The sequence below is a fragment of the Ostrea edulis genome, chromosome 3 (assembly GCF_947568905.1).
Source record: "Ostrea edulis chromosome 3, xbOstEdul1.1, whole genome shotgun sequence".
NCBI classification, from domain to species: domain Eukaryota; kingdom Metazoa; phylum Mollusca; class Bivalvia; order Ostreida; family Ostreidae; genus Ostrea; species Ostrea edulis.
In genome coordinates this window covers 15,011,402-15,036,263 of record NC_079166.1, presented here as the reverse complement: position 1 = coordinate 15,036,263, position 24,862 = coordinate 15,011,402, and the positions used below count along the sequence as shown (strand labels likewise).

The 24,862-nt window shown below is 31.3% G+C and overlaps 1 pseudogene; it reads left to right on the top strand.

Annotated features, from left to right (window-relative positions):
* On the top strand, window positions 1-24,014 carry LOC125675530 (uncharacterized; annotated as a pseudogene).
* Window positions 24,015-24,862: the final 848 nt, after the last annotated feature.

The window sequence follows — 24,862 nt, the reverse complement described above, 5'->3', positions numbered from 1 at the left end:
AGAGCAAATCAATGATTGAGAGTCGATATGGGATATAATCCACAGGGAATAATGCTGACCATCGCGTCGCTAATTGTTCTAGTTTCCGGACGTAAGTGTTGTTTTTCTTTGATTTTCAAAATGACAAATTAATTTTATTGAAAAAGAACCCCATTATTACATATTAAATAACTTTCCATTTTCATTAAAATAAAACAAACTTATAGAAAAATGAATGATGTATGTGCGGAACTGCTTTTAAGTAACGCAAAAAGTAACACATTGAATTTTAAGGAATATTCCTTAGATAAAATAGAATTGAATCATTTCATTTTCATTTAAAGTGAAAAAATGATACTTAGAACCAGGAAACAGAGTTTGAATTTAAATTCCACTTTGAAGGAAACCTGTAATTTTTACCTTTTACAGATTCGATTCCAATAGCATCAAATAATTATTTACCTTAAAAATATAAATACCTACATGTAGTAATATCTGAACGAGTTTTAAGATTTTTTTTTACATATATAATATATATATATATATATATATATATATATATTTATTTATTTAGATTGCGGCGTACACCAGACTCTTGATGTTGCGATTCTGTATGACGTGTCTTCTAGTGTTTTACAAAGCGAATTTGATGCACAGATCCAGTTTATCGCTTCCCTAGCAGACGCCCTACTTATCAGTTCTAGTCATACCAACATTGCGGGAGTAGGAGTGGAAGCAACTGGGTTTTATGGATGGGGACTTCGAGATTATTTCACATCTTCGGCAATTTCAGCAAGAATGCAAAATATAACCATACAACCTGGAGGCTCGGACTTGTCTGACGGTTTTACCGTGATATGGAACAGAATCTTATCCAACGGTACTAGGTCAGGGTCTCAGGCATGGATACTTGTTCTGACCGACACAAGCGTTCTGACTGACACGACCAGTCTGGACACCGCTAAAGCCGCTGGTGTCAAAGTGGGATTTCTATCAACATTGTCGGCATCTTCCTATACGTCTTATGCTTCTGACTCAAGTTACATCATAGGTGGAACGAGCTGGCTTTCCTTTCCGTCCCTAGTAACCAGTGCTGTAGAATTCTTTTGTCCTCAGTGTAAGTACATTACAAACTTATATCTAATAGAAAGAAAAAATGCGAAGCTAGTGCTCAGATTACGAGGTTCCCGTTCTGTGTATTTTTATAATAAGATAGAAGTCGACAGTTTGACTAATTAATAAGAGTGTAAAACGATATACAGCTTATAAAGAGAGAAAAATCATATGAAAGGATGAATTGACACTTATAATGTTGCTAGAGAAAATACAGAAGGAAGTACGAAGTGCCCGGCGAACAAGTACCGCTGTCAGATACAATAAAGTCCCGTTAAAGAGTATAAGATACTTTACTAAGTTGCAAAATTAAATGAGAAAACCATTAAATTTTAATGATAGGAAGAAAAGACATCTTTCATTTTATAATTCAATACATCCTAGGGCCAACAATAATCCCATCCACTCAGGAAAAGAACCATAGATCAGATTGATTTGCATTGTAGAATGGATTTATGTAAGAATTATGTAAAACTAGTTCATTGAAAAGCCTATATGTGATACTAGTATTTTGTAGGTTCCCTTATTCTCAATTCTAATTGTATCACGGTTATTGCAAAGATCAAAGACATGCCGCGTCCATTATCCTTCAATACATACCGATTAATCAATAGACTAAAAATGTAATAGTTACTGAGAAAATATCAGTTTCATATCTTTTACCATATTAGACAGTGTGTATTCCTGTTAAATGTAGACTTATTTCATAGCTTTTCTGCGATCTTACAATACGATTTTGCACTATACACCAATAAGATCGATAACTGATAATTTTATTTCACTATCAAACAATTTATCGATGTACATTGTACATGTATGTTACAAACAAAGTTATAATTTACTGAAGGATATTTACCAATGAACAAAAATACAACCGTCGGCATTTCGAGATCTATATATGTCCGAGTACATGTTATTGTTTATGGCGATATCCCAACCTTGTGAGCAACAGCTGTATGAAAGGTGAAGATAACGAACATTATTCTCTCATAACTCCTATAAACAATGTAAATCTAAACCAAACAATATTCATTTTATTGAGTTCTTTGAGGGTATTTATGGGGTCGTATTGGGTGCTTTGTGAGATATATGGGGTAATTATGGGGTGCTTTGTGAAATTTATGGGGTATTTATGGGACCTATGGGGTGCTTTGTGAGATTTATGGGGTATTTAGAAGAGATAAGATAATCATCAGTCAACATTAAAGTAAATAATTCAAATACCTTTCAATATAGAAGACCCTACAATCATGCATCTGTTTTTTAAGCTGCCATAACGACTTGAAGTGACCTTATTCGTAGCGATTGGTTGTATATTTCTGAACCCTACTAGTTCTTGTTTTTGTGAATGAAGCAACATAGCCTCCTTGGTCTCAACTTGTTGTTTAAAATAGAGAAGTATTTGCGAAAGACTCTGTTTTCTTATCTCTTGACCTTTGAGGTTATTCTGGAACATTCACGAAAACACTTACTTTTATTTCTTGTGTATCACAGATCTAACTGCGGTTTGCAGTGTGCTTATCTATTACACAAAGGGAAGATGACTCTGTATTTCCAACAACAATGTAATTTTGTAAATAAAAACAATTCATTAGCTTATATTGTGCGGAAAGATGGGACGTTTGTGGCAACACAATATATTGTAAGTACGGGATGTACCATATAGCTGGTTTTTTTCGCGGGGTGATAAATTTGGCTTATTTTAGCGATTAGATAGCTTTCCGCCAAAATTTCACTCGCCGAATATGCACCCAATATGATTTCAGTGTTTGCAAGAGTAATAAATCTTCCTTGTCCGCCACAATTTATTCCGCTAAATTTTAGACCCGCGGAAAAAAACTGCTATACGGTGTAAGGAGATTTATTTGACGCCACATTAATTGACACTCGACTTCCGCCGGAAATATTGGGATTTTTTTTTTTACACCGGTCAAGTACTATATATAGTAACCATTCAGAATGCTTCACTTTACTTTGATAAGAAATATAGTCGTTTCATGCAAATTGTTTTTTACAGACTGTGAAAATTTTGTGTTCTACTATGATTTGCCAAGCAGCATGAAAGTCCAGGCAGACACCTATTCTAGTAAGTTTTCTTTCGTGTAACACTGAGTGTGATTGTTTCTTAAGTTCACATCAATGTACTCTATGATTGATTACTGTACAATACCTCAATAATTGTAACTAATATTGTATCTATGAGGTGCACATCGTCCATCTTTTAAAGGCACTGCCCGATGGCTAAGTAAAGTATCTATATGTATGAATGTTGTAAAAACATCTTCAAATTATTTCTTATTCAATAAATTGTATATGTAGCGATTTGCTAATATACATTGTATATTGCGTTATACACCATTATTATTATCTTAGAGCCTATATATAGGTATCTCTCTTATGCTATGAAAATAAATTTTACATATGACAACATAAATACATAAAATAAAACAAATAGTAAGAACTTGCAAAGTTTTGGATCCTAATGTATTTTCATCTTAAAGTTATTATCAAACTGTTATATGTGGGACTCCAAAGTGCGATGGTATGTGCCAAACTCCGATGGTGTAACACGCCAAAGGGCGAATGTCCACACTTATGCGTCAAAGTGCGATGGTCTGACACGCCAAAGTGCGAAGGTGTGACACGCCGAAATCCATTGGTCTGTTTTGTTTTGGTACAGACTGAACGAACCATGTTGTTTCACCAAAATACCAGTGCAAAATCCATGCACAAAAAATAAGAATAAGAACTTATTTTATTACCATTTAGTTGTGTTATCAAACACCATTTTCCAACGCGAAATCGTATAGAATACTTTGTATTATAACATACCCCCAGGAATTTAATACGTGCACGTCAAAGTAATAATGATCATGAATTATAGAATATTTGGGCGAAGTAAATAGTTCAACAACAAATGTACTTTGCCGTTCTCACTATCCTCAACAATGTAAACCTTGCCGTTGCTGTCGTCCATGTAACATTTCTTCGGTTTTAGTTTGAAAGACGTTAAGAATGACGTCACAATGATATGACGTCACAAAGGTTACTGAACTCCGCATTATCGGACTTTGGCGTGACCATCGCACTTTGGCGCAGACCATTGTACTTTGGAGGGACCATCGCACTTTAGAGCCTTACATATATAGGCAGGCTTTACAGAGATTTATGGATCTATTTATGTTTACAATCATCTTTATATGAAGGAAATGCCAGTTCGTATATGAAGCAAGTAAAAATACACAAATGATACGCGATGCATGTCTTTTATATATATATATATATATATATATATATATATATATATATATATATATAAAATCATACATACGAGAAGATAAATTGCCATGCTATTCTAGATGTGGGTTACTATTTAACGGAGACAGACCGACTTACAATATCCACTGCTGCGGGGCTGTGTCTACCTTGGAATATAATGCAGCAACATCCGGGACATTCAAATTCCAGATATGGAGACAATACGTATTAGTGTCCGAGGTGTCCATTTCCGCCGCAGGTAAACGAATCTGTTCACCATCTTTATTCTTTGCCTCTATCAGGCACACAGTATTGGGAAGGGATGTAATCTTTCAAAGTGCAAAACTAATTGAAGAGGCACTCAGGTTACAAACAAACAGAATTACTGTACGACTTTGGTGTCGTGTCTTCGGTTCAGTGTAATTTAATGATATGTTTAACACGAAGGACACGGAAATTCACCAAAGGCCTGGGTTGAATTCACTGAAGAATACATGTATATCGTAATCTTCTTCACCTCTAAGTCTGATCACACTGAAAAAGTGCACATATCATTGGGCATATCAGTAGTCAGTTCATTTCTTACTTCGAAAGGGAAACGATGCGGTTCTCTACGGAAATAACGTAACGATGAATTATATATATATAATTATCTATTTTGTATTGCTTGTAGGAGTTATGAGATTGATCACTATTCGTTATCTTCACCTTGCATATGCAGAGTCGTTACCAAAACCAAAAAAGGGGTAAACTACTCGTTTTATACATATCCCCCCAAAAATTACAATCTATTAGAAAAAACTCGGAATCATTCGCGTTTATGAAAGGTGAAGATAAGGGAGAGTGATTTCAATTCAATACATGTATGATCATCATTTAGCAGACATATTTATTTCACGCATTGATAGTAAAGCATAAAAAAATATATTGTATAAGCGGATTTGCATCGATGGTCTTGTTTGATAGATTCGTGTCACGGTTGAATGAACTACCCAATCAGTTCATTTGGAAGCAGTGAAAGCTGTCAGTCTCTAGTCGTACGTTTCACACATGCCCCCTTATACTGAAAATTATCATGAATTATCTCGTCCAGTTTCAGAGAATTTCAGCCAGGATGTTTTTAATTCATAATCTTCTATTCCTCTGAATTTGATTATTGATTCGGTGTGATGGCGAATTATAGGCTCCCAATTTTGTATTTATTATGGGATTTATGAAAGTGATCAAAGTTTGACATCTTCATCTTGCTCATTATAAGTTTCATGGATTATTCGTAGGCTACATACTACATGTAGATACAAATATCGTAATGATAATACACCCTTTTAACCTGAAATATGATATCAACGGTGTGTAGGTTTGTTTAAACGATGAATAAGCGAGTACACTATATATGGATGCATACCTGTAAAACATTATGTTGATTAAGATGATAGTTATAGATTACTCATACATACCTGTAAAGCATTATGATGATCAAGATGATAGCTATAGATTACTCATACATACCTGTAAAGCATTATGATGATCAAGATGATAGCTATAGACTACTAACACATACCTGTAAAGCATTATGATGATTAAGATGATAGTTATAGATTACTCATACATACCTGTAAAGCATTATGATGATCAAGATGATAGCTATAGACTACTAACACATACCTGTAAAGCATTATGATGATTAAGATGATAGTTATAGATTACTCATACATACCTGTAAAGCATTATGATGATCAAGATGATAGTTATAGACTACTAACACATATCTGTAAAGCATTATGATGATCAAGATGATAGTTATAGATTACTAACACATACCTGTAAAGCATTATGATGATCAAGATGATAGTTATAGATTACTCACACATGTAATTACATTTATACCGTATTTATTCATATCAAGAAATGTGTCGAGGTACGTTGATGTCTTCAAATTATACTTACAGTTTGACTGCCGTGTTAGACTTGTTTGTGTGAGGTATAGAAACCACTAGATTGGGTATCGCAGGTGCCCGGATGAGATATAATATTTTATACTGTTTATGTCAATCTCATAATCGGCAGTTATAACATATTTTGTCTTTAAAATTTCAGCCGGAGCCCAGACCTACACCTTCTCACCAAAGCTTGCTGTTAAGGCTGGTGACGTAGTTGGATGGTTAGTTTAACTGTAAAATAACATTCAATAACATGCAGTCTCAATGTTAAATGTAAAATAACATTCAATAACATGCAGTCTCAATGTTAAATAACATTCAATAACATGCAGTCTCAATGTTAAATAACATTCAATAACATACAGTCTCAATGTTAAATAACATTCAAAACATGCAGTCTCAATGTTAAATAACATTCAATAACATGCACTCTCAATGTTAAATGTAAAATAACATTCAATAACATGCAGTCTCAATGTTAAATGTAAAATAACATTCAATAACATGCACTCTCAATGTTAAATGTAAAATAACATTCAATAACATGCAGTCTCAATGTTAGATAACATTCAATACCATACAGTCTCAATGCAAGGTGAAGATAACGAACAGTGATCAATCTCATAATTCCTACAAGCAATACAAAATAGATAGTTGGGCAAATCTTAAATGTAAAATAAGATTCAATAACATGTTAAATAACATTCAATAACACGCAGTCTCAGTGTTAAATAACATTCAATAACATGCAGTCTCAATGTTAAATAAAATTCAAAACATGCAGTCGCAATGTAAAATAACAATCAATAACATACAGTCTCAATGTTAAATAACATTCAATAACATGCAATCGCAATGTTAAATAACATACAATAACATGCACTCTCAATGTTAAATAACATTCAATAACATACAGTCTCAATGTTAAATGTAAAATAACATTTAATAACATGTAGTCTCACTGTTAAATGTTAAATAACATTCAATAACATGCAGTCTCAATGTTAAATGTAAAATAACATTTAATAACATGTTAAATAACATTCAATAACATACAGTCTCAATGTAAAATAACATACAAAAACATGCAGTCTCAATGTAAAATAACATTCAATAACATGCAGTCTCAATGTCAAATAACATTCAATAACATGCACTCTAAATGTTAAATGTTAAATAACATTCAATAACATGCAGTCTCAATGTTAAATAACATTCAATAACATGCAGTCTCAATGTTAAATAACATTCAATAACATGTAGTCTCAATGTTAAATAACATTCAATAACATACAGTGTCAATGTTAAATAACATTCAATAACATAGAGTCTAAATGGTAAATGTAAAATAACATACAATAACATGCAGTCTCAATGTTAAATAACATTCAATAACATGCAGTCTCAATGTTAAATGTAAAATAACATTCAATAACATGTTAAATAACATTCAATAACATACAGTCTCAATGTTAAAGGTAAAATAACATTCAATAACATGTTAAATAACATTCAATAACATACAGTCTCAATGTTAAATGTAAAATAACATTCAATAACATGTTAAATAACATTCAATAACATGCAGTCTCAATGTTAAATGTAAAATAACATTCAATAACATGTTAAATAACATTCAATAACATGCACTCTCAATGTTAAATAACTTCAATAACATACAGTCTCAATGTTAAATAACATTCAATAACATACACTCTCAATGTTAGATAACATTCAATAACATGTACTCTCAATGTTAAATAACATTCAATAACATGCACTCTCAATGTTATATAACATTCAATAACATACACTCTCAATGTTAAATGTAAATAACATTCAATAACATGCAGTCGCAATGTTAAATAACATTCAATACCATACAGTCTCAATGTTAGATAAAATTCAATACTATACAGTCTCAATGCAAGGTGAAGATAACGAACAATGATCAATCTCATAATTCCTACAAGCAATACAAAATAGATAGTTGGGCAAATGTTAAATGTAAAATAAGATTCAATAACATGCAGTTTCAATGTTAAATGTTAAATTACATTCAATAACATGCATTTGCAATGTTAAATAACATGCATTTGCAATGTTAAATAACATTCAATAACATGTTAAATAACATTCAATAACATGTTAAATAACATTCAATAACATGTTAAATAACATTCAATAACATGTTAAATAACATTCAATAACATGTTAAATAACATTCAATAACATGTTAAATAACATTCAATAACATGCAGTCGCAATGTTAAATGTAAAATAACATTCAATAACATGTTAAATAACATTCAATAACATGCAGTCTCAATGTTAAATAACATTCAATAACATCCAGTCTCAATGTTAAACGTAAAATAACATTCAACAACATGCAGTTTCAATGTTAAATAACATTCAATAACATGCTGTCTCAATATTAAATAACATTCAATAACATGCACTCTCAATGTAAAATAACATTCAATAACATGCACTCTCAATGTTAAATGTAAATTAACATTCAATAACATGCAGTCTCAATGTTAAATAACATACAATAACATGCACTCTCAATGTTAAATGTAAAATAACATTCAATAACATGCACTCTCAATGTTAAATGTAAAATAACATTCAATTACATGCACTCTCAATGTTAAATGTAAAATAACATTCAATAACATGCAGTCTCAATGTTAAATAACATTCAATAACATGCACTCTCAATGTAAAATAACATTCAATAACATGCACTCTCAATGTTAAATGTAAAATAACATTCAATAACATGCAGTATCAATGTTAAATAACATACAATAACATGCAGTCTCAATGTTAAATGTAAAATAACATTCAATAACATGCACTCTCAATGTTAAATGTAAAATAATAATCAATAACATGCACTCTCAATCTTAAATGTAAAATAATATTCAATAACATGGAGTCTCAATGTTAAATAACATTCAATAACATGCACTCTCAATGTAAAATAACATTCAATAACATGCACTCTCAATGTTAAATGTAAAATAACATTCAATAACATGCAGTCTCAATGTTAAATAACATACAATAACATGCAGTCTCAATGTTAAATGTAAAATAACATTCAATAACATGCAGTCTCAATGTCAAATAACATTCAATAACATACAGTCTCAATGTTAAATAACATTCAATAACATACAGTCTCAATGTTAAATGTAAAATAACATATAATAACATGCAGTCTCAATGTTAAATAACATTCAATAACATGCAGTCTCAATGTTAAATGTAAAATAACATTCAATAACATGTTAAATAACATTCAATAACATGCAGTTTCAATGTTAAATGTAAAATAACATTCAATAACATGTTAAATAACAGTCAATAACATACAGTCTCAATGTTAAATGTGAAATAACATTCAATAACATGTTAAATAACATTCAATACCATGCAGTCTCAATGTTAAATGTAAAATAACATTCAATAACATGTTAAATAACATTCAACAACATACAGTCTCAATGTTAAATGTAAAAAAACATTCAATTACATGCAGTCTCAATGTTAAATGTAAAATAACATTCAATAACATGTTAAATAACATTCAATAACATGCACTCTCAATGTTAAATAACATTCAATAACATACAGTCTCAATGTTAAATAACATTCAATAGCATACACTCTCAATGTTAGATAACATTCAATAACATACATTCTCAATGTTAAATAACATTCAATAACATACACTCTCAATGTTAGATAACATTCAATAACATGTACTCTCAATGTTAAATAACATTCAATAACATACAGTCTCAATGTTAAATAACATTCAACAACATGTACTCTCAATGTTAAATAACATTCAATAACATACATTCTCAATGTTAAATAACATTCAATAACATACACTCTCAATGTTAGATAACATTCAATAACATACACTCTCAATGTTAAATGTAAAATAACATTAAATAACATGCAGTCGCAATGTTAAATAACATTCAATACCATACAGTCTCAATGTTAGATAACATTAAATACCATACAGTCTCAATGCAAGGTGAAGATTACGAACAATGATCAATCTCATAATTCCTACAAGCAATACAAAATAGATAGTTGGGCAAATGTTAAATCTAAAATAAGATTCAATAACATGCAGTTTCAATGTCAAAAGTTAAATTACATTCAATAACATGCAGTTGCAATGTTAAACAACTTTCAATAACATGTTCAATAACATTCAATAACATGTTAAATAACATTCAATAACATGTTAAATAACATTCAATAACATGCAGTCGCAATGTTAAATAACATTCAATAACATGTTAAATAACATTCAATAACATGTTAAATAACATTCAATAACATGTTAAATAACATTCAATAACATGCAATCGCAATGTTAAATGTAAAATAACATTCACTAACATGTTAAATAACATTCAATAACATGCAGTCTCAATGTTAAATAACATTCAATAACATGCAGTCTCAATGTTAAATAACATTCAAAAACACGCAGTCTCAATGTTAAATAACATTCAATAACATGCTGTCTCAATGTTAAATAACATTCAATAACATGCACTCTCAATGTTAAATAACATTCAATAACATGCACTCTCAAAGTAAAATAACATTCAATAACATGCACTCTCAAAGTAAAATAACATTCAATAACATGCACTCTCAATGTTAAATGTAAAATAACATTCAATAACATGCAGTCTCAATGTTAAATAACATTCAATAACATGCACTCTCAATGTAAAATAACATTCAATAACATGCACTCTCAATGTTAAATGTAAAATAACATTCAATAACATGCAGTCTCAATGTTAAATAACATACAATAACTTGCAGTCTCAATGTTAAATGTAAAATAACATTCAATAACATGCACTCTCAATGTTAAATATAAAATAACATTCAATAACATGCAGTCTCAATGTTAAATAACATTCAATAACATGCACTCTCAATGTAAAATAACATTCAATAACATGCACTCTCAATGTTAAATGTAAAATAACATTCAATAACATGCAGTCTTAATGTTAAATAACATACAATAACATGCAGTCTCAATATTAAATTAAAATAACATTCAATAACATGCATTATCAATGTTAAATGTAAAATAACATTCAATAACATGCACTCTCAATGTTAAATGCAAAATAACATTCAATAACATGCAGTCTCAACGTTACATGTAAAATAACATTCAATAACATGCACTCTCAATGTTAAATGTTAAATAACATTCAATAACATGCAGTCTCAACGTTAAATGTAAAATAACATTCAGTAACATGCACTCTCAATGTTAAATGTAAAATAACATTCAATAACATTCAGTCTCAATGTTAAATAACATTCAATAACATGCAGTCTCAATGTTAAATAACATTCAATAACATGAACTCTCAATGTTAAATGTAAAATAACATTCAATAACATGCAGTCTCAATGTTAAATAACATACAATAACATGCAGTCTCAATGTTAAATGTAAAATAACATTCAATAACATGCAGTCTCAATGTTAAATAACATTCAATAACATGCACTCTCAATGTTAAATAACATTCAATAACATACAGTCTCAATGTTAAATGTAAAATAACATACAATAACATGCAGTCTCAATGTTAAATAACATTCAATAACATGCAGTCTCAATGTTAAATGTAAAATAACATTCAATAACATGTTAAATAACATTCAATAACATACAGTCTCAATGTTAAATGTAAAATAACATTCAATAACATGTTAAATAACGTTCAATAACATGCAGTCTCAATGTTAAATGTAAAATAACATTCAATAACATGTTAAATAACATTCAATAACATACAGTCTCAATGTTAAATGTAAAATAACATTCAATAACATGCAGTCTCAATGTTAAATGTAAAATAACATTCAATAACATGTTAAATAACATTCAATAACATGTACTCTCAATGTTAAATAACATTCAATAACATACAGTCTCAATGTTAAATAACATTGAATAATATACACTCTCAATGTTAGATAACATTCAATAACATGTACTCTCAATGTTAAATAACATTCAGTAACATACAGTCTCAATGTTAAATAACATTCAATAACATACACTCTCAATGTTAGATAACATTCAATAACATACACTCTCAATGTTAAATGTAAAAGAACATTCAATGACATGCAGTCTCAATATAAAATAACATTCAATAACATGCATTCGCAATGTTAAATAACATTCAATACCATACAGTCTCAATGTTAGATAACATTCAATACCATACAGTCTCAATGCAAGGAGAAGATTACGAACAATGATCAATTCCTACAAGCAATACAAAATAGATAGTTGGGCAAATGTTGAATGTAAAATAAGATTCAATAACATGCAGTTTCAATGTTAAATGTTAAATTACATTCAATAACATGCAGTTGCAATGTTAAATAACTTTCAATAACATGTTCAATAACATTCAATAACATGTTAAATAACATTCAATAACATGTTAAATAACATTCAATAACATGCAGTCGCAATGTTAAATAACATTCAATAACATGTTAAATAACATTCAATAACATGTTAAATAACATTCAATAACATGTTAAATAACATTCAATAACATACAGTCGCAATGTTAAATCTAAAATAACATTCAATAACATGTTAAATAACATTCAATAACATGCAGTCTCAATGTTAAGTAACATTCAATAACATGCACTCTCAATGTAAAATAACATTCAATAATATGCACTCTCAATGTTAAATGTAAAATATCATTCAATAACATGCAGTATCAATGTTAAATAACATACAATAACATGCAGTCTCAATGTCAATTGTAAAATAACATTCAATAACATGCACTCTCAATGTTAAATGTAAAATAATATTCAATAACATGCACTCTCAATCTTAAATGTAAAATAACATTCAATAACATGCATTCGCAATGTTAAATAACATTCAATACCATACAGTCTCAATGTTAGATAACATTCAATACCATACAGTCTCAATGCAAGGTGAAGATTACGAACAATGATCAATTCCTACAAGCAATACAAAATAGATAGTTGGGCAAATGTTAAATGTAAAATAAGATTCAATAACATGCAGTTTCAATGTTAAATGTTAAATTACATTCAATAACATGCAGTTGCAATGTTAAATAACTTTCAATAACATGTTCAATAACATTCAATAACATGTTAAATAACATTCAATAACATGTTAAATAACATTCAATAACATGCAGTCGCAATGTTAAATAACATTCAATAACATGTTAAATAACATTCAATAACATGTTAAATAATATTCAATAACATTTTAAATTACATTCAATAACATGCAGTCGCAATGTTAAATCTAAAATAACATTCAATAATATGTTAAATAACATTCAATAACATGCAGTCTCAATGTTAAATAACATTCAATAACATGCAGTCGCAATGTTAAACGTAAAATAACATTCAATAACATGCAGTCTCAATGTTAAATAACATTCAATAACATGCTGTCTCAATGTTAAATAACATTCAATAACATGCAGTCTCAATGTTAAATAACATTCAATAACATGCACTCTCAATGTAAAATAACATTCAATAACATGCACTCTCAATGTTAAATGTAAAATAACATTCAATAACATGCAGTCTCAATGTTAAATAACATACAATAACATGCAGTCTCAATGTTAAATGTAAAATAACATTCAGTAACATGCACTCTCAATGTTAAATGGAAAATAACATTCAATAACATGCACTCTCAATGTTAAATGTAAAATAACATTCAATAACATGCAGTCTAAATGTTAAATAACATTCAATAACATGCACTCTCAATGTAAAATAACATTCAATAACATGCACTCTCAATGATAAATGTAAAATAACATTCAATAACATGCAGTCTCAATGTTTAATAACTTACAATAACATGCAGTTTCAATGTTAAATGTAAAATAACATTCAATAACATGCACTCTCAATGTTAAATGTAAAATAACATTCAATAGCATGCACTCTCAATGTTAAATATAAAATAACATTCAATAACGTGCAGTCTCAATGTTAAATAACATTCAATAACATGCACTCTCAATGTAAAATAACATTCAATAACATGCACTCTCAATGTTAAATGTAAAATAACATTCAATAACATGCAGTCTTAATGTTAAATAACATACAATAACATGCAGTCTCAATGTTAAATGTAAAATAACATTCAATAACATGCACTCTCAATGTTAAATGTAAAATAACATTCAATAACATGCACTCTCAATGTTATGTGTAAAATAACATTCAATAACATGCAGTCTCAATGTTAAATAACATTCAATAACATGCACTCTCAATGTTAAATGTAAAATAACATTCAATAACATGCAGTCTCAATGTTAAATAACATTCAATAACATGCACTCTCAATGTAAAATAACATTCAATAACATGCACTCTCAATGTTAAATGTAAAATAACATTCAATAACATGCAGTCTCAATGTTAAATAACATACAATAACATGCAGTCTCAATGTTAAATGTAAAAGAACATTCAATAACATGCACTCTCAATGTTAAATGTAAAATAACATTCAATAACATGCACTCTCAATGTTAAATGTAAAATAACATTCAATAACATGCAGTCTCAATGTAAAATAACATTCAATAACATGCACTCTCAATGTTAAATGTAAAATAACATTCAATAACATGCACTCTCAATGTTAAATGTAAAATAACATTCAATAACATGCACTCTCAATGTTAAATGTAAAATAACATTCAATAACATGCACTCTCAATGTTAAATGTAAAATAACATTCAATAACATGCACTCTCAATGTTAAATGTAAAATAACATTCAATAACATGCAGTCTCAATGTTAAATAACATTCAATAACATGCAATCTCAATGTTAAATGTAAAATAACATTCAATAACATGCAGTCTCAATGTTAAATAACATTCAATAACATGCAATCTCAATGTTAAATGTAAAATAACATTCAATAACATGCACTCTCAATGTTAAATGTTAAATAACATTCAATAACATGCAGTCTCAATGTTAAATGTAAAATAACATTCAATAACATGCAGTCTCAATGTTAAATGTTAAATAACATTCAATAACATGCAGTCTCAACGTTAAATGTAAAATAACATTCAATAACATGCACTCTCAATGTTAAATGTAAAATAACATTCAATAGCATGCAGTCTCAATGTTAAATAACATTCAATAACATGCACTCTAAATGTTAAATAACATTCAATAACATGCACTCTCAATGTTAAATGTAAAATAACATTCAATAACATACAGTCTCAATGTTAAATAACATTCAATAACATGCACTCTCAATGTTAAATATCATTCAATAACATGCACTCTCAATGTTAAATAACATTCAATAACATGCACTCTCAATGTTAAATGTAAAATAACATTCAATAACATGCAGTCTCAATGTTAAATAACATTCAAAACATACAGTCTCAATGTTAAATAACATTCAATAACATGCAGTCTCAATGTTAAATAACATTCAATAAGATGCACTCTCAATGTTAAATAACATTCAATAACATGCACTCTCAATGTTAAATGTAAAATAACATTCAATAACATGCAGTCTCAATTTAAAATAACATTCAATAACATGCAGTCTCAATGTTAAATGTAAAATAACATACAATAACATGCACTCTCAATGTTAAATAACATTCAATAACATGCAGTCTCAATGTTAAATAACATTCAATAACATGCACTCTCAATGTAAAATAACATTCAATAACATGCAGTCTCAATGTTAAATAACATTCAATAACATGCAGTCTCAATGTTAAATGTAAAATAACATTCAATAACATGTTAAATAACATTCAATAACATGCAGTCTCAATGTTAAATAACATTCAATAACATGCAGTCTCAATGTTAAATAACATTCAATAACATGCAGTCTCAATGTTAAATAACATTCAATAACATGCAGTCTCAATGTTAAATAACATTCAATAACATGCAGTCTCAATGTTAAATAACATTCAATAACATGTAGTCTCAATGTTAAATAACATTCAATAACATACAGTCTCAATGTTAAATGTAAAATAACATTCAATAACATGCAGTCGCAATGTTAAATAACATTCAATACCATGCAGTCTCAATGTTAAATAACATTCAATAACATGCAGTCTCAATGTTAAATAACATTCAATAACATGCAGTCTCAATGTTAAATAACATTCAATACCATACACTCTCAATGTTAAATGTAAAATAACATTCAATAACATGCAGTCTCAATGTAAAATAACATTCAATAACATGCAGTCTCAATGTTAAATGTAAAATAACATTCAATAACATGCAGTCGCAATGTTAAATAACATTCAATAACATGCAGTCTCAATGTTAAATAACATTCAATAACATGCAGTCTCAATGTTAAATAACATTCAATAACATGCAGTCTCAATGTTAAATAACATTCAATAACATGCAGTCTCAATGTTAAATAACATTCAATAACATACAGTCTCAATGTTAAATGTAAAATAACATTCAATAACATGCACTCTCAATGTTAAATAACATTCAATAACATGCACTCTCAATGCAGATTTAAGCTGATATATAACAGACAGTTAACACTACATGCTATATAACAGACAATTAACACTACATGCGTGCACGTGTTTAAGGATTTTTACATTAATTGGTTGGTTGGTTGTATATTATAACATCTTTCACTGATCTGGAGACCATTGCCGGTGAATGGCTGCAAAAGTTAGCAAAAGTGCATATCATTGGATTAATTGAATTGTTTTACATTCTTTTCCCCAATTACTAGGTATTCCTCTGGAACAAATCCAATCGGAATTGCATCTAGTTGTAGTGGAGATCTGTGTACAAGTAACATAAAAAGAGCAATGAACATGGGGTCGGTGGCAGTTGGTTCTTCCTATTCATGGGCAAACGCCACGGCTTTACCAGACACTGCATTCGCCATCAAATTCACGATACTTAATAGTAAGCTTTTCTTAGATATCTTGGGGTAAATTGTACATTTTATGTTGGTCAAACATTTATTTTTATCATTCTTTCCATTCCTCATACGAGAGTAATCCGATATCAGATTGAACTTCATGATTCAGCTGGTGTCGCTACTTTACCTACCTCTAATACTTTATTTCACGGATCTATCTTCCAAAACGCGAGGATTCAGTTATCGGAAGATTATTCTACAAATAGAGCATCATTAATACGATGTGTGTTTATGTGCTGACGTCATGCGCAAAAAAAAAAATCGAATGGTGAGGCGGCGACTTAAAAAGCGTGAACACAATTTGAGGTGGTAATTTTCAAATTCCATTATCTATTTTTATTGTTTACAATGCATAACGTATAAGTATTGTAATGGTCAACCACAATTTGAATATCAGTCATATAATTAGAAATGCGATACAGCACTCACAATTCTTTGTTATGTAAACAAGACTCGAGCCATGGTATTGTTTATTTATAGATAGATTAATAGAAAATAGCATGTTTAAAAGAAAATGAGGTGTGACAAACACTAGAAACTGTTTAATTGTGTTCGGAATTAACTTGTACATTGAAAAGAATCTCCTTTAAAGGGAAAGGCAACTCTAACCACATTGTTGCTTTTATGAATAAAGTCTTACTTACTAATACCGTAAATGACAGTCTTTAACAACAAAAATCCGTACTTAACATTTAAATCAGTAGGGAATTTCAATTTACCGTATATCAACAGAATAGTCTGACAAATCGTTATCATGTAATTAATCCTATCATTTATCATGTAATTTTTTTGGGGGGTTGCCTTCCCCTTTAAACGAAAGTTTTACTAGTATAATTAACCCATGTAAGCAAAAACATGACACAAGCTTTGTTTACATAACAAACAATTGTTAGCTCTGTATCTCCCATGTACCTCGATAACTGGCATTCATATTTTTCTTGACCATTAGAAATACCATGGTTAAACATTCTGTACAATAAATATGGAACAATAAGATCTGAGAATTTTCAGCTCAAATCGTGTCCATGCACCTTTAAGTCATGTTTTGTTTACAAATGGCGATACCATCGTATTGATCATGATCTATTTGTAAAATAATCTTTCGATAACTGAATCTTCACGTCTTGGAAGATAGATCTGCGAAATAAAGTTGTAAGTGTCTAGGAGGAGTAAACATCCTCTGTCGACCGGTATAGTTTTAATAATATACAATAGTTTTTTTATATTTGAATCGATACATATGACTTACGCTTCAAAAACATTAACCTGAAATGAAAATGCATTTGATGGAACCTGAATTTCTTATCCACAAAGGCACCGTACCGAGCTTTTCCCAGTCCTCCCCAGTGTACATATCGGAAACCCTGGCATTGGGATCCAGTGTCACAGTCTTCACCTTCACAGATGACACCGGGGACGAGCTTATCTATAACGATCCCTCCAGTCCTTACTTTGCTTACAACACATCATCAGGTAATACGTTATTGTAGCTTATCATACTGTATAGTGAGGGTCATCTCATTACAACACATCATCAGGTAATGCGTTATTGTAGCTTATCATACTGTATAGTGAGGGTCATCTCATTACAACACATCATCAGGTAATGCGTTATTGTAGATTATCATACTGTATAGTGAGGGTCATCTCATTACAACACATCATCAGGTAATGCGTTATTGTAGCTTATTATACTGTATAATGAGGGTCATCTCATTACAACACATCATCAGATAATGCGTTATTATAGATTGTCATACTGTATAGTGAGGGTCATCTTAAAGGGTTTTTACCACAAATTAATGTAATTAAAATCAGAAGGAGTAACCTTAATAAAGCACGTTTCTGCTGTTATATTGTTTCATTACTCCCAATAATTGATACAAACATGCATTTTATCTGCATATATTCGAAGCTTCCGCTTCTCAAATCGTCACTAATGAGCTATCTAGTCACGTGATACGTCATGACGTCATACGTGTCAATGTGCTGCGGCATGTAGATTCTATTGAAAGTCATAAATTATACAGAATGGATAGTTAATGTTCCGACATCGATGACATCCCTTTAGTATTTAATATTCCGCCATTCATATTTTAACCTGCCGCTGAGCCAAATCTTAAAGAAATTCCCTCAGCAAACATTTATATTAGCCTAATACTACATCGACATTGACCACTTGGACGGAGATCCCATTCACAGAAAGGATGGAACGTTTTCAACTTTTGGTAAATATCTGAATGACACATTTCGTTTGCAAACATTTTGACTGTGTTCAATTGTAGATCATACTATTTTTAAAGCATTAGAGGTCTGTATATGTAGAGTGTAACATGCATTAGCCAATGCTGATCTAATTAAAATCAGTTCTTCTCTAATCGTTACACTGGGGAAGGTAGAGAAGATTTGCTATGAATTGAATTGATGCATTGACCTACAATGTGTCGAAGGAAGCAGTCGATTTACCGAGATCGATTTAATTTATAATTTTATTTTTCGGGGGGGGGGGGGGGGGACCAGATTTTAAAATTACCAGTCTGATGAAAATATATCGACTTCTTAAATCGTATAATGTGTGTTTAAGAGGGCAGGAGAGAGAAGGGGGCGGGGGGAGACATGGGGCCAATAGTCGTAACCTCTACCTTATAATCGTCTCTCTCATTACTTTAAAAAATATAGGGGGGGCTGTCATTCATTATATTGTTGCAATGTTTTTCACTACGTTGGCACACAGTGGCGGATTTAGAGGGGGGCGTAGCAGGCGCCCCCCCCCCTCCCTAAATTTTTTTAATTTAAGGTAAATCACGGTATCTTGTTTCGGAAAATGTACTAAACGATAAAAGAAGCAATAATTTCTTCCACTCCCGGAGAAATAAATGACAAAATCCTTTGATTTCTTGAATTACTTTGTTGGGAGAATCTAATTTTTTCCAAAAAACCCCCCTTAAAATTTGGGTCATTTTATTAATTTCACCTTATTAAAATGATAGAAAATAGTACAAATGACTTAATAGGAGAAATATTTCAAGCCCCATAAAATATGCAAAATCCAGGAGTTTCCGGGGGCTTCGATCCCTGGACCCCCACCAGGGCTTCAACCTGGAACCACTACCTCATAAAGTGGCGCCCCCGTAACCACAATTCCTGGATCCGCCCCTGGCACGCACCGTCATTTTTTAAAAATAAAGCCGCCGTATTTCAGCATATTTGACGATTATTAACTGGCATTTTTTCGACTTTTTCATTTTCTAACTATTTTAATCGGGGGAGAGGGGTAGGGATAGTCTGATAGACCGTGTAGTCATTTCGTACATGGTGTCAATACTCAAAACTTCAAGCGAGGGGGGGATATATCGTTACATATGAAATCAAAGGTGCATATATATTAAAAGTGTATGCTACACAGAAATTTCTGTGGTTGCCAGACCCGCGGCAACTTCAATGATTGCCTCAATACCTGGTAGGCTATAAGATTTCTCAAACTGAAGGCAGTCTCTGATTACATGTATGTCCAGTCTGAAGGACAACGAGCCTATTAATTTGTAAACAGAATGTCGATATCATGAATTAAATGGGTTAGAATGCAATATGTAAGTTCGTCATTGAAGATGGTTTTCCGTTGGTTTGAAGTATTTCTAAATTTAGTTCTACGCTCACAACATTTCTCCGACTTGCCTCGTTGGTAAAAGTAATGAAACTCTTCTTTTTTGTGCTGATTATTACAGCTATATACTGTACAACACAATATAATGGGACTTGTAACGGTTTAATCTCTCCATTTTGTATCAATAGCCTGCTGTATGTGCTGTTCACAACTTGTTTAAATATGTTTTCATGCTTGGTCGCTTCAACGCGATTGACACGTATGACGTCACATACTAATGGCGCGAGAATCTCTAACGAGAATATGCAAATCTGGCTTTTTGCAATTTCGATACAAAATAATCACTAAAGCACGCTTTATTTCGAAAAAAAAAATAATAGCACGATTCAAAACACAACATTTTCATATAAATTTACGAACAATAAAAATCGTGGTAAAAACCCTTCAATCTGAATTGTTTACATGTAGATTATCATACTGTATAGTGAGGGTCATCTCAATCTGAATTGTTTACATGTAGATTATCATACTGTATAGTGAGGGTCATCTCAATCTGAATTGTTTACATGTAGATTATCATACTGTATAGTGAGGGTCATCTCAATCTGAATTGTTTACATGTAGATTATCATACTGTATAGTGAGGGTCATCTCAATCTGAATTGTTTACATGTAGACTATCATACTGTATAGTGAGGGTCATCTCAATCTGAATTGTTTACATGTAGACTATCATACTGTATAGTGAGGGTCATCTCAATCTGAATTGTTTACATGTAGACTATCATACTGTATAGTGAGGGTCATCTCAATCTGAATTGTTTACATGTAGATTATCATACTGTATAGTGAGGGTCATCTCAATCTGAATTGTTTACATGTAGATTAGCACACTGTATAGTGAGGGTCATCTCAATCTGGATTGTTTACATGTAGATTATCATACTGTATAGTGAGGGTCATCTCAATCTGAATTGTTTACATGTAGATTATCATACTGTATAGTGAGGGTCATCTCAATCTGAATTGTTTACATGTAGATTATCACACTGTATAGTGAGGGTCATCTCAATCTGAATTGTTTTATATTCTTATACATTAATTCCAATGCATGGGAAGAATTTCTCGACAAAAAATGTGAATGCTAAACTGTGAATAGCTTTCACCACAAATATGTCACCAAATATTATTGTAAAAACTCTTCATTTGACCGATAAAGCCATGTGTATTTTTCAGGTATAACTATTCTTTAGTGTTATCAGAGCTACAGTTTTGGGCCCAGAATGATAATGATGATGATATTTATATGCATTCGTTTTGGTCCGTACTATAGGACTGATAAGCTTAGTGGCGCCGTTACCCGTGACGAACCAAGAGACACCCTATGTCTTTGTGATTGAAGCTATGGATTCCTGTTTCAACTCAGCCACAGCCAGTATCAATATAACTTCATATGCAGTGGTAAAGTTGTTGTTTTTTTGTTTCTTTTTATGAATTATTTCTTAGAAAAGAGAATTTCTTATGTTAGCGGGAATTTTTATCACATTAAAATGTCACAATCCCCTCATATTTCCATTAATATTAGCCTGCAAAGTGAATAGCCATCCCTTCAATGTTACACTCCCTTGAATGATGCATTTTCAAGTTCCTATCATAATTTTCTCTGCAAAAGCTATAATTTCTCTTTTGATACTTTCAGCCTCCAGCATTCAATAATTTGCCAACGGAAGTAGAACTCGGAGATGACGTCACCGCAGAAACCCTTCTAATTGTTATTAATGTAACAGACGAAAGCGCCCCATCGATTATCTGTACCAAAACGTCCATTTTACCTGACACTCAGTATTTCAGGCTGGATGATTATCAGAATGGCTGTAAGATAATTCTATTCAGCATGCTTTCTTAGTATGATTTTGAAAAATTTAGTAAAGTGTAGCTACCCTAAAGACATAAGAATAATCTATCATACAGTTGTAATATAAGTTTTGCGGAAAACACAGAAAATCCGTTGTCATATTCACATAGTTCTCAATTTATAGTAAACCTCTCTTTGTCAGTATTGAGCTTTTGACAGAGTGGCATCGGTTGCTTTGTTGTATATTGTTTAACGTCCCGCTTGAATTTTTTTTCAATGTTATGGATACGTCACCATTGTCGGTGAAGGGTTGTAAAATCTATGCCTTTCGCTCGCGGCCCTTGAGCAGGGACGCATCTTTATCGTGTCACACCTGCCGTGATCAGAACCTTAGTTTTTGTGATTGATTTATTGATTGGGATGTTACACCGTTTTGACAATATTTCAGCCATTTTACGGTGCTGTGGTCTAATACGAAAACCAACAGAACAACAAAGCACAGCATAACACTACGCACGTACATTATCTTAATTATAGCTGCCGCTGTTTACCTCAATGCGGATTCTGTGTTGGACAATGATACTGCTGAGGAGTATAAGATGTTCATCACGTGCACTGGTAGCTCGTCTCTAGAGTCCGTATTGACCATAAGGATTCTGGACAAATCAGTCACAACTCCATACACAGTACCAGGTAGAAACATTGCAGAATGTCCAACACGATTTCTTGATTTCAACTGATGTACTCTAGCTTTCCAATATAGTTTCAGAATTGTTCAAGCACTGTCTTTAAACATACATATTATATCATACATAATTAGAAACAAAAAATATCAATTTATTTCCAGCGTGGGCGGCCGGTGCCATTGCTATCAGCGTGGGGTCGGTGGGTGTGATAATCGCTCTCGTCTGCTTCCTCATTATTATCATCCTGGCAACCACTGACGAAGCGGAGGTTCTACCGCCGGTAGACGAAGACGAAAGTGCTAAAAAGGAAGTGGACGATGCTGCACAAATGTACAAAAATGTCGACAAGGTGCAGCTCTACAGAGAGGGTTATGGAGAGTTTTGATTTGGACAATTTTGTAAATCATTGAACATCTATGATACTACTGAAATTCCTGTAATATATACACACACTTATACACTTGTCTTCTTTATTTCATAAGTTTGAAGAAGGGTGAATTTAACAGCGTATTTCAAGCGTCTTGAATTGGCGTATTACTTTCAAAATGGTTTATCTACTAACTGTTATTTCATAGAATTACCATGTATAGTACCGGCGCTCCTAATAATGATAATTTGTTCACATAAAAGATTTTATCTATAGACAGTTGTGTCTTCAACAAAGATGGAAAACAAAAATATTCATATCTAGTGACCAGTCATCCAAAATTACTTTGTAAACACCACTCTGATTCCACGCACACGTACTCTGAAGTTGAAATAAAAAATATGTTAGAGTTCCTCATTGACAATATCTTCGTGGTCTTTGATGATGACGTCTTCCAACAGTATGTTGGAATTCCCATGGGCACGAATTGTGCTCCTTTGTTAGCTGACCTTGTTCTACATGCATATTCATACGAAGCAGAATTTATTCAAAAACTTCTAAGTGAGAAGGGAAAATCTCTTGTTGTGGCCTTCCATTCAACATTTAGATATGTCGACGACTTTTCTTAATTAACAATGATAACTTTCATTCTTATGTCGATTTGATATATCCCCATGAGCTTGAAATAAAAGACACCACAGAGAAATCGAGAGTAATCCACTTCTGCTTCATACTTGGATATTTTATGAAAGTAGACATCAATGACAAACTGACAACTCAACTGCATGATAAAGGGGGGGGGGATTTCAGCTTCTCCATCGTCAACCTCCCATGTTTATGTAGGGATATCCCATCATTACCTGCATATGGTGTTTATATCGCTCAACTGATTCGATACACAAGAGCCTGTTTTGCGTATAGTAAGTTTTTAAATCGAGG